Raw genomic sequence first — 13,847 nt, 5'->3', positions numbered from 1 at the left:
AAATTCCAAAAACCATGTTATTTGATCAAGTAGTTTTTTTATTTTTATTTTTTTTTTTTTTATTATTCAAGAAAATCAAATTTTACTCTGTTTCAATTATGATTTAAAAAAAAAATGAAATTAACAAATCAGTGGACAAGGGCAAACAACCCTAATGCAACTGGAAACTGTCAAAATAATCACTGATTACCTCTCCTTATTATGTTCTCTAGATAAACTGGCCTCATCTGTCACTTATGGTTAAAAAACGGCAAATTTGTTTTTAAATAGAAAAAAAACTACTTGATCAATTTTTGTGATTTTTTTAACATACAATCTTCATTTCGTAACAAGTAGGTACAAAAAAGTTTTTCTTCATTTTTGTTTATCGCTATAAAATTGCCAACCTGAATAAGCACCATGAATTTTTCTAACAACATTTTAAGTAAAGGCTGAGCAAAATATAACTAAGGCAGGCACCCACAGCACTGTTATAATCATCCTAAATCATATGTAAAAATAGAACTGAATTTTAATTAGCTTTCCTACTGATAACTGACATCCAATGTTCTCTTGAGAATATAGACTTCAACTTAAGTGAATGCATTTGAAAAGGTTGTTTCGGAAACTGTCAATTGCCACCTGATGCAGTTCGTTTTTCACTGCTGTTCAAGTTATGATTTAAAGTCCTTTTAAAGTCGCAGGTGTGTGGAATTTCGATGTGGCTTGCTCCACCTTCTTTCCTTATTTGACACCAGAAGCCAATTTTGTAAGTTTGAAAAGTTACTGGAAGACTCTGCCATCATTTTATTTTATATTTCTCAATCTATTACTTGAATGAGTTGGTTGGTAATAAAGGCTTTTAGGAAAAGTGTGTTGAAATTATTTAGTCAGACTTTTTAGAGATTATCTCTCTTGTATCTTTTATTTGGGTTTTGAGTGCATACGGTGGTTATATGAGAAAATAAAGCTGTGTATGCATTACAACTGTTTCTTTTCTGTGTCTTATTTTATACATTAGTACATTAGGGGTCATTTCGAGTTAAAAGGTTATTTATTGCACCCATCTGAACCAGAGAAAATCATGATTAAAATGTGTATGTCTCATCTAAATGAATATCTAATATGGCTGACCAGATGGATGATCAAAAAGTCAGATTGAGCGTACCGGAAAACGAAATGAAATTGACAACTTCTAAACAAAAATGAGTACCTTTTATTTTCTTAAATAATAATAATAATAAAAAAACTTACCGACGAGAACACGACTGTTTTTGCTTTAATAATTATTTTTTATTCAAACGTAACAAATAAAAATTTCAACTTGGCTTGAACTTTGCGATTTTCGGATTTTTTTTATTATTGTTTTTTAGCCGGATTTAACTAACAAACAAAAAACAAAAACAATTTTGGTGTTTATGCACTTATGTTACCGTTATTTTTTATGGTTTAAGTGCCTTCTCATATGTTTGAAGTGTTTCTAATGTTTTTACCTATAACTATAATCTCTGGCAAAAAAAAAAAACTCCCCCCCCCCCAAAAAAAAACCCGGCCTAAAAAATATCCACCAAGAAAATAAAACATAAAATAATCTGAAAAGCACAAAGTTCAAGCAAAAAAAACAAAAACAAAAAGGCTAGTTGTCAATTTGGTCTCATTTTGTTTTCCGGTAAGCTCGACCTGACTTTTTGATCACCCGTCTGGTCGGCCATATTAGATATTCATCGTTAGTTATTTAGATGAGACATACACATTTAAATCATGATTTTCTTTAGTTCAGATGGGTGCAGTAAATAAACTATTAACTAGAAATTACCCCTAATGTACTAATGTATAACATAAGACATAGAAAAGAAACATTTATAATGTGTACACAGCTTTATTTTCTCATATAACCACCGACCGCTTTCAATGGATTGTACCTAACTTCATTAGTAACGTATTCAAAACTAAGTTATTTATCCTACTGACACAAAATTATATATTAGTTAAGATAAAGTTCTTGTAAAAAAATTCAGTGTACCTGCTCTTTTAGAAATTATCAGTCTTTGCCGGGTTCCATATTTATTTATAAAATAAACTTATACAAAAATATGAAGATACATTCTGATGTCTCTCTAAAATGTTAAAATAAAATGTCTTTGCTGTTCATGAATATCCGGTAGAAATGAAGACTTATAATATATAATGATCTTATTGAAATGCTCGTACAACACCTGTAATACAAAACATTTTACTTGATGCAAGAATGAGTTTTTTTTTTAATTTTCAATTTCACCCACAGACAAACGTATATTCATACAGACTTATCTAGTCTGGTGTAACCAGATCAGGCTGTCTGAAGATAATTGCTTCCTGGATATGACCTAAAACTATATCCGATGGTGAGGCCCCACCTTGCAGGCCTTGGGGAGTGTGGAGCCACCCTTTAATTGCCATTGCTCCCAGATCCACTCTGACCTGGAGTGGTAGTACCTGTTAGGGTCCCAACTATGGGTTAAATAGAATCTGACTTAAAAAAAAAAAATATACTCCATTAAAAATCGTTCCTCAAAATAACTAGATTCGTCATTAAATAACCTGAAAAAGGTTGATATGCCGTAAACCAAAAACAACCAACCAACCAATCTTGACTTAAAATGCATCACATATTTTTTTCTCCTTTTCTTTTGCAAAACTTGATGATGTTCTGCAAAGCCAAAAAAACAAAACAACAATTTCTTTTACAAAACAAACACAGCAAATACCACATAAAGAACTTGAAGCATAAAATCTTTTACTGAAATCATAAACTTTTGCATGAACATAAAAATGATTGATATGCATATACAATCAAACCTTACCTGCCCAGACCACATATTGCTGATTACTTAGCAATTTTATCTATCATTTAGTTTTGCGGTGTTTTCTTTTTCTGTGTTTTTGGGTTTCTTTTTATTTTTTATTTAGGTTTTATTTTTTGGGGATTATGATGATAAGTGAAATTATTGCAGTAATTAATAAAAACAATAATCAAAGATAAATACATGGAAGAAGTTTCGTTTCATTCTATTAGGATAGGATGGCATGTTTGTTTTAGTTCTTAAATAAAATTTCTGCTTCTTAATAAAACTTTGAGACCAACTATTTTTTAAGCAAAGAGGCTAGGCCGGTAACTAATCAGTCAACATTACCACAGCTTCAACAATTAAATGGATGTTTTCCGGGGGGGGGGGGGGTTACCCCTCTCACCACACGGCATGCCTACTGCTTCATTATTTTTTTCTTTTTCTCCTCAATGCTATTTATTTATTTGTTGGGGGTTTACCAATATTCTCTCCATTCATTCTTGACAATCCTGTAGCTGTACCATGAGGGAGTGTCTATTCTGAAAGGAGTTTAGGGGTTGAGCAGCAACAACAGCACTTTAACTTTTTTTTGAGGAAGTGGGGCACGCTTCCACTAAGCAACGTCAGTTAGTGAGTACTGCTAGTATAATAATAAATATGAAATCTGCATCAAAATATCATATTTTAATTTTATGACCGGGCAATGCCGGACGGCGTGCTAGTATATGTATATGTTTGTGTGTGTTATATATATAAGAGCAAGTAGTTAATAAAACATGTTAAAAAACGCTTTGAAAAAGAGTTAAAAACATATTTAATTTTAAAAAGGAAGCACAAAATTAGTGGATAGTCCTTAATCCACGGAGATTCAAAGAAATACTTTCCTTCTCATCAGAGGTTAGGGATTAGCAAAGTGCGTGGTCGGATTTTGCTTGCAAAAGTATTTAATGAAACTACGAGTAAATCATAGATCTTACTTGGTAAAAAATAGTGAAGCAGAGAGAATGGGGGAAAGAAAAAGGTGATTTCACGTGAATGGATGGTCTGGTGAAGGGTAAAATCCAAAAAAAGTTGATTAAATTTCCATTTACACAAGTAAAATCCAAAGGAATCGCGTTAATGGAAGATAGTTTAAAGTAATCCAAAAGGCAAAATTTTGTGGAATAATTCATAAATGGGTACAAGGAAAAAATGGAGTGAGTTCAAATAATATTATTAAAAGAAAGATAAATTGTGCGTAGAGAGAAATGGAGAGATTTTAAAACACGGCTGTAATTCATCCTATTTTTTGTTGTTTGGTGAATTTTTGTCATAATCAAACTATAATTGAAACATGTATCGAGTATGTTGCTATGATGTTTGCATAAATAAACTTTTCTCACATATAAATAGGTTCGTTTATTATTGAGTATCATTATATAATCACAATAAAGATTCTCTAGATTTTAAACTGCACATACAAACCATACTTGGATTAGTATGTATGTGTAACCAAGTGCATAACAGCACATGGGAAAATATCAGCACGGCTTATGCATATATCAGCAGCAGCAGAGCTGTTTTGAACGCATATGCAAGTTTGCAAATGTGCACAGGCTTGCGTCAGGAGGAAAAGAAAAAAGGAGAAAAAAGGCACCACCTGACGAGAGAGGGGAAAAGGAAAATGATCTTCGGTGAGGTGGACCTGCGGTGGCGCCATGGTGATGAGAGACTTTTAAGCTGGTGTCAAGACAGCAGGGTGTTGTTAATCTCATGGTAAATGAAATGAGCATTTAGACAAAACAAGAAACTGACATTTTTTGGAAAGTGATGGTGATAAATGGCTTTTACTAAAACAGAAAAAAAACCCTGAGTCATTTATTTATTTTTGTTCCTTTTCAACAGTACCAGACTGTTGGGGAGGGGGGTCTCTGAGAGAGATTTGAACTGTAACGAACACATTACATATGCGTGTATATATATATATATATATATATATATATATATATATATATATATATATATATATATATAAATAACAGATAACACAACTGTATAATTAACATTATAATTTACTATCATGTCCTTGACAACGAATTAAGTAATACTATATAATAATTTAATTAATATAAAAGTTATATAGAATCGCAGCTACACTATATACACACACAGATAGATATAGAACATTACCCCAGGGAAATAAATTATTCATGAGTTGTCTCTCTTATAACACTCTTATTAAACAAAATGGATGTAAACACTACACAGACACACATTAGATATTAAACACTTATAAGTGAACGATTATAAACGAAACCTGCAACAACATTAATCATTAATGTAAAAAGAGGTTATAATAATTTCCAACAATATTTAACACTATTGTGATTCATATTTTGAAAATTGATTTAACAAATATGCAAACCTGCCCAGCAGCACAATTAACATCTACTTCCGACTTCTGGCCACCAATATAAACATGAAAACCCCATCCGAATAGTTGTACACACTGTTTTTCTGTTTCTCCCTTGACAAAATTCACAATGCCTACTATCTTGTATTGCACATTATGTTGGTAAATAAATTTATCATAATTGAAAATTATTGAAATTCTGCCCATATTATCATTATTCCTTTACTTTATTAACTTGTGTCCATGGTGTTCCCACACAAGACTGTATTGTAATAGCCTTCAAACACTTTATCTGAAAGTAGTAACATTATTAATTCTAAAAACGAATTAATTTTAAGCTGCAAACAGAAAAAAATACAAGTATAGCAATTCGAAATTACATAACTATCCCCCCCCCATTCACTTCTCCGTCGAGTCATTAACTGATAATTCTTATATCACCCTTACCTAAAACTTCCCTTTTACCTATAATTTCCTTTCCTCTTTTATTTACCATTCTTTTATCACTTTATGCTTACTGCTTAATTAATCCGGTTTTTAACCTTATATCATGTTATAATTAGACAATAATCATTTTACTTGAATTCTCTTTATATCCTTCTAATGCATCTATCCTTTGCATTTTTTCATGCCTCTTAATTTTATCAGTTCTTTCATTCACTGCTTATTTCTCAATATTATCTAAACTTTTTAGCAATGTATATTAGTGGTGGGATCATTAATCAGAATCATCAATCGTAAGAATCATGTATTTTAGGGAGAATCAGAATCGCATCGTTAAAAAATACTTTAGATTTACGATTCTTTCATTATGATTTTCTTATATTTTTAAGTTGAACTGTTTGTTTGTTTGAAATGAGATTAATGCTGCCAAAAATTTATGATAAAAACGCCATAGAACATTTTATAACATATTTAATATGATGTACAAGAATTTTATTAACTTCTTTAAAGGTAATCTTTATTTATCTTAATGAGTTTCGAAATTTCTTTGAATTTTTGTTCTTTCTTTAATTCTTTTAATTAAAGTTTGTTTGTTTTTTACTTTTAGCTTAACTTGCTTTTAAATTTCACTATTTCGTTTTTTAGTAATAAATGCTTCTCTACATTAAAAACCAACCTTGTGTCTAACTCTGCCCTTGTGGGGAGGCAAATAAATAGGAAGTAATATGGCGGCTGAAAAACGTTTTTCGACCACCATAAAAGCATTACAATACATTTAAACCCTGGAGAATTTCCCCCATGTGCAGTGCACGTGTTGTTCTAAGTTAACAACTAGCCACTACTTGTGTGTTTCAAACTTAAAAAAAAAAAGAAAAAAAAGCGCTTTAAATTTGTAAAAACACTAAACCTTTTTTCGTTTTGGAAGCGCGGTTTCAGGCGCCCCTATTATCCCAAAGAACCAGCTATGTAAACACTTTGCAATATTTTTCAATAGTTATTAAAAAAAAAATTCTTTATAATCAATTTTTATTTAAAATCAAGAAATTATTTTTTAAAATATTTCGTTTATATATGTTTACATTTTGTTTTTAAGTAAAATTAAGAAATTAATTTTAAAAATACTGTTTATATCCATCTTCATTCAAAAGGGTTACTTTTCGGTAGATTCACCAGTTGTTAACCTAAATGTCAGAACGAAGCTCGTCTGCCAGACCTACTTATCTAAGCTTCACCGATTTTTGTTATTATTTTATGTTTTGTTTTTTTGTTTTTTTTGGATATATATATTTTTTTTTTTTTTGCCGGAGTTTATGTAATTATTAACAGGCAAATTTGTAAAAGTTAAAATGGAATCTGCGCTATTTTTCAAGTTTAATTAAAGTTTTACAATAACCTTTTCTTATTATTGTTTTTGTATTCTTTTGTTATTTTCTATTTAATTTTTGAACCGAATTTGACAAACAAAATGAAAGCAAAGCAAAATAAAACAACAAAAAAATTCGGTGCTTATGCACTTATGTTACCATTATTTTTTTAATGTTTTAAGTGCCTCGCCCAATGTTTGAATAGTTTCTAATTGGTTTTTAAAGGAAAATTGGTGAAGTCAAAATTAGCACTTGTGGCGATAAACAAAAAGCGTTTACATACCTCTCATGGAATGTCGTAGATCGAAACACAGTGAAATGTTATTTGGTGCTAGTGCACTTATTGATCTGCACTATTTTTAAATAGTACCTTCAAGTTTAATTAAAGTTTTACAATACCTGTTTTTATTAAATTGTTAGGTGAAAGTACAGAATAGGTACACAACACCCTCACGTCCCCATATTAAGAATGGCTTTCTAAATAGTGTCATTATTTCAGCACGGCTCAATAAGTGCATGAGTACCTTTTATTTTCTTGAATAAAATAAAAACTACTCGACAAGGACACTACTGAATTTACTTTAATAATTGTTTTTTATTCAAAAATAAAAAATAAAAATTTCAATTGTTCAAAACATGTTTTTTCCCAAAGCTTTTTGGGATTTTTGTTAAATTACCATATTTTTCATGAACATGCTCTAAAAATGTTTCAAAATTATCTAATATTTTTTCACTTTTCATGTTATAAGCCTCTCTATACATGGCCTCATCAACATGAGACCATTTCATTTCTCCTACAGATTCCGATATGCATTTCAATCTTCTTTTAATAACGAGACCAATAGGCTTCATTATTGTTGGTGCAAACACCAGTAAGTGGATCCACAAAATTTTGTGAATGGTTTACAGTCCCGTGAACATAATTAAACTTGAAAATAATATTTAAAAATAGCACAGATTCCATTTTGACTTTCACCAATTTTCCTGTTAATAATTACATAAACTCTGGCCCCTCCCCCCCAAAGAACAGATAAAATCATAATAACAAAAATCATGCACAAATTTTAAACTTTGCTGAGTATTCCCTTTCATTTTATCTATAAGCTTATATTTTTCTTTCAATTTTCTTTCTCGAATGTTTTCAAAAATTGAGCTAACAAGCAAAAATAGATACTTATGTATACTTACCTTTTGCTCACTTTATTTTTCTCTGAGGAGAAGAGCTTTTCTTTGAAACTTCATGGAATAATGGACCTTTCACCTTTATTTCATATTCCTTGTTTTGAATAAAATATTGTAAATTTAATCATACAATATCTTGACTTTTTCTACTTATATATATATATATATATATATATAAGTATATATATATAATTAAATAATAATTATTCATCTATACCTACTGACACTAGTGTTTCTTGCTTATGTAATCATCAGTGTAGGGTAACAATTCCTGCCGGTCATGAAATTTGCGCGAGCCTTTTCTAGTCTCACACAAAAACACGAGTTCACATCTCAAGCTATATTACTTGTCATATACATACACACACACAAACATACGTGCACATGTATACACAAGTAGATATATTAACGTTCACGTACATACACTCACATTCACGTGTATACACACACATGCTAACGTACGCACATGTACGCACAGATGGACAACGTCACTCCCCTTTCAAAGGAAATCCACACATGCACAAAAGACCACCGGAAACACCTATAAAAGAAAGAGCAATAAGTGGCTCCCCCCCTTTTCGGACCACACCTCACACCACTTGCTACTATGTGGGACAAAAAGCTAACAGACCGTACGTACACTTTATACGTTTCCTCTCTCCATGAACTGGATTGACATTCTCACTCTTTCTCTCTCTACATATACAACTTGTCTCTGAGAATACCTTCGCGTAGCTGACTGCTAACATGGTGCGCAGTTTAACTGACGTCAACTCTCTATCCTTTTCTTTGTCTACATGCTGGACTATCATTTCCATTTCCACTACATTACTCACTTCTCTTCCCACGCGCGAACAAATGATAGTGACCCGAACGTGAGATGAACACACATTTCCTTTTCTTTCTACACCACCAGTCCCGCAACAAACGATGGTTACACCCGCGCAGACATGAACACGTGTTATACCTAAAACATTCACATGAACACGTGTTATACCTAAAACATTCATTCTTTCAACAGTAAATAAGCGACACGTTTATCTTATCCAGCAATTGAGTTTTTGTTTCCTTCATTCCATTCGTTTCATTATTTTCTTTTGTAACAGGATTAGGATTTATATAACCTAGTCCGTTACAAATTCAAACTCAGCCATAAAGCCACCTTTTGTTCCATTTGCCAAGCCTCTACCTCAGGGCCACCAAACAATTATCAATTGTAATTGGGAAGGAAGGGAATTAAAAAAACTATTAAACGACGCAGAATTTGGGTGATTACAATGACAATCTAAAGTGTTCGCACAAGTGGAAGTCGTGAACATTGCATAAAGGCTTAGTAATAATTCTGCAGACAGTGAACATCCTTAAGTATTCTGAAAGGGATTTGATAATTAAGTAATAATTATTCGTTTATACCTACAGTCACTAGTGTTTCAGGCTTACGCAATCATCAGTATAACAATTCCTGCTAGTTATGAGATTTGAACCCAGCCACGAAAACTTATATATATATATATATATGCATGTATATATTTATGTAAAGAATAATTATTAAAAATTATAATTACTAAATCGCTTTAAGGATACTTGAGGATGGACACTGTCTGGGAAGTATAAACTAACAGGCAACCAAGTATTTGAATACTCTGGATTGTCTAATGTCTGCGTCCAAATTGAGCGTTTATTAATTAATAGCCTGGGTGCCTAGCATTGTCTGGGTATTTGGAGGTGTGTGTTGAGCAAAAAAAAAAGTGGATTGTAGTAGGCAGGCAGGCTCGAACTTGAACAGCGAAGGAGGAAAAGAACGTTAATAAAAAAAAAAAGATAGAGAGAGGTGGAATCGAACTCGAAAACATAAAGTAATTAGTCTTCCTCACTTACCAGAACAGGAATTAATTTGATTCGTCAGTTCCCAGCAGCATCGTTTATAAATAGAATCTCCTGACTATGCGGGATCATACCCCATTATGGTCCAAAATATTGTAGCAATGGGAATAATCTAAATAATATGAAACAGTATTTACCAATTTTAGATTTCCGTGACCTCATACTACTTCAAGTTTCTACAAATTCAACTCCCCCACAAAATATATACTCGCCATTGTACACATTTGCTTACTTTAATTATTTCCACTGTACTTTTTTTTTTGTTTCGTGTGTGCTTTTATTTTTTTTATTTAACTATTCCAAATTCTTTAGAAGAGATAATTATGCTGAAATATCAATTTGCATTGCTTAACTATGAATACAGACAATTTAATGAGCTCTCTTTTACACACATTTCCAAGTATTTCCTCAGGTCATATATTTCTAATGAGACAAATTCTTCTTTTTGAATCTTGAACATTAATATGTTTAACAAGAAAAGTATCAGATTGAATAGTATGCAAATGAAGACAGCCACACACAATTATTATTAATGCAATATTATTGAATTAGGTTACATGCAATTACTCTCCTCATCTTTTCTTAAGGGGTAAGAGTTATGTAATGCATACAGAATAAAGTATAAAATCAGCTAAGCAAACAAATCCAGTCATATCTAGTGCATTTAGCTATACTACAATTGTAGCACAAGTATAAGCACCCCTTGGGAGTAGCTAGAATTATCCACATTTAAAAGCCTTGTGCTAGACTTTTGTTGCTCTTGTGGGGAGATAAGTAAAGTCAAGACAATTTTGTTGCTTTAAAACAGTGCTTTTGCATAAATGTAGACCACACAGTGTATATCCCATTTAATCAAAATGAAATATACTTATTCAAACACCAAAATAACTTCCGTCTTCAGTGGAATGGGGTCGTAAGTGGATAGTAACATTTAATGCTACTAAGACTTAGCATCTTTCCTCTAGCAACTACAAAAAACATTTGCAACCACTGATTGCCATGACAAATAATGCCCTTCCTGAGAGTTATTTTTCAAACTCCTTGGCTTAACATTTGCAGGCAACATGGATTGGAACAAATACATTGAAGAGATTGCCAAGGAGGCTCTAAAGAAGATGGGCTCTCTCTACTGTGCTAGAAAATGACACCAGAGAGTATCCTATATCTTTAAAAAGTCAGAATTCACCCATGTATGGAGTATTGTTACCATAGCTGGGCTAGTACATCTACCATTAGTCTGTCACTCTTAAGAAAGGTTCAAAAAGAGTCTCAAATCTAACATCTCCTGCACTATTGTCACAGTGTTGCATCGCTGTGTCTGTTTTAGAAGTACATTAATGGAATGTACTCTGATAAACTCATAGTGCTTGTGTCCTCTCGATGTACATACTCTCAACTAACACGATAAGTAGTAAAATCCCGTCTCTTCACTGTTGAGGTCTCTAGATGTACTAACCCGCAGAAGTTTAAATATAATGTGAACCAACATCTCTCTGCTCAACTCCCGACAGCCCTATACGTCGCAAGTGACACTATGCCTAGCTTGAGGTGAAAATAAAAATAAGAAATTTAGGTAATGTACTTTCAGAATATATAGGATTATGAGAGTTCATTTTTAAAACCTAGCAAGGAGTTTGTAAAACAGACAGTGACTACAACTCTTTAATTATATATATATATAGTTTTTATTTTTCTTTATGTAAACACAGTCATATCTTGCTACGATGTGCAGACATAATTGATCTCATCAGGCAAAAAAATGTAAAAATTAAAAATGGTACAAGACTATTTTTAATTTTCGAGGAGAGAAAATATACTTTGCCATGACTGGCATGAAGCAATATAATTTGCTCTCTTTGATTGAGCACTATCAACGACCCTTGTTGAAATTCAATTATTCCTAATTTTTGGATATATTTCAACCTGGAATGAAAATATATATATATATATATATATATATATACTCATGAGCAAAAAAAATGGGCCAAGAGTGAGAGAAGGAAGAAATCGATTTTTCAATATTTTTCCATGAATTTTTGTTAATTTTAACTGAAAATTTCTATTTTCTAGATCATTATTACTATAGCATATAATAATAAGTGGAAAATTAATCCTAAATATCGTAGGACTGCATCTTGGCGAGGATATAAAAAACCGAATTGCAGGATTAAGGCAGTCAAAAATCACTTACAATCAAATTTTTTATATTTTAAGAAAAGAAAATGTGAAAACATCTGTCTGTAGTGAAGCGAATTGGTCAGAGGTTCGAAATCGAATGCTTGGTAAAAGGGAAATCTGGATCTGGTCGCTTAGGAGTATTCACTTTGAAGGACGACCACAGGCTTAAATTAACTGTTTTGAAGGATTGAAAGAAAGCTTATGTTGACCATAGCAAAGAATTCAAAACAGGAGTTGGAAATACTCCTTCTAGCTATACAATATCTAGACGAATGATAGAAATGGGATTTTCTTCTAAAAGGTGTGCAAAGAAGCCATTTTTATCTAAGAAGAACATCAATGATAGAAAGAGATTTTTCTCGTGTTATGGCAAGAAAGATACAGACTGGTTCAGGAATGTTTTCTGATCAGATGAATTAAGATTTTGTCTTGTTATTGATGCCCCTGATGCTCCTGAACGGTACAAGCGAAGAACTGGAGAAAGATTTTCACTAAGTTGCATAAAATCAACAGTTAAACACGGAAATGGAAAGATAATGGTATGGAGAACTTTTACTGCAGCAGGAGTTGGGGAAATTATTAGATGTGAAAAGTCAATCAATGCAAAGGAATACATTCGAATATTAGAAACAGGACTGTTACCAAGTATCCAGCAGCTGGGGATATCTCAAAATATTATTTTTCAACACGATAATGCCCCTGCACACACTGCTAAAGTCACAAGAAAATGGTTTTCTGATAATTCAAGTAATGTGATATTTTGGCCAGGTCAAAGCCCTGATTTAAACCCAATTGTTGTGAAGGAACATAACTGGCTATACACCGGTTACAAACTGTATATATATATTGGACTGTTTGGCAGACAGCGGCAGACAGCGGCAGACAAGCAGTCGCAGTAAGACGGATAGTCTTACGTGTTGATTATCAGACTTTCTTCCCCATACTTGTTACTATGTACTTCTATTTACCTTAGGCGAGCAGCCTTACGTTTCTGTATTATAAATAAACCCCATTACACATACCACTCGGTGTAACTCACGTTTGTCTTTATTTCCTAAGTATTTAGGAATATAACAATGGCGACGAAAGGATGTTCTTTCTCTTAACAGAGATAAATTACCGTACCAAGGACTGTGTACAAGGCAAGGATTTTTTGTTTTACGAAAAAAACAAACTACACAAGGATTTTTGACCACGTGCGTCAATGAATTTAAAAATTTTTCCTACCTAAAGTAGCGAAAAGTACGGATTTTTCTTCGTAAAGAACTCACAAGAAATTATAGAAACATGTTCAAGGTAAAGTGGAATTTATATTTATTTTGACAAGTAAAAAAAAAAAAAAAAAAAAAAAATGGTCGCAAGTTGAATTCGAAACTACACTAAAGGATTACGAGTTTCGAAAGAAAAAATATAAATACAACGACTATTGTACCATTTTATGCCACGTGGGAACGGCAGCCATATATATTTTTTTTTTTGGAAAATTAATTGTTTGTTATTGCCTTTATATAAATAATTGGAACTATTTGTCGTGGGAAGTAAGAAATATTTTGTGTATGAACTTACGTTGTTGAAAAAAAAAAAAAAAAAAAAAAA

At 32.1% G+C, this 13,847-nt stretch overlaps 1 protein-coding gene across 1 annotated transcript in view; it reads left to right on the top strand.

Moving 5' to 3' along the window:
• The window catches only part of LOC145246709 (tetratricopeptide repeat protein 21B-like), a 1,013,541-nt gene that overhangs the window by 335,609 nt on the left and 664,085 nt on the right, over window positions 1-13,847 (top strand). The window lies entirely within an intron of this gene.

The sequence above is a fragment of the Euprymna scolopes genome, chromosome 24 (assembly GCF_053919585.1).
Source record: "Euprymna scolopes isolate OS-2025 chromosome 24, ASM5391958v1, whole genome shotgun sequence".
NCBI lineage: Eukaryota > Metazoa > Mollusca > Cephalopoda > Sepiida > Sepiolidae > Euprymna > Euprymna scolopes.
This window is presented reverse-complemented; position numbering and strand designations above follow the sequence as displayed.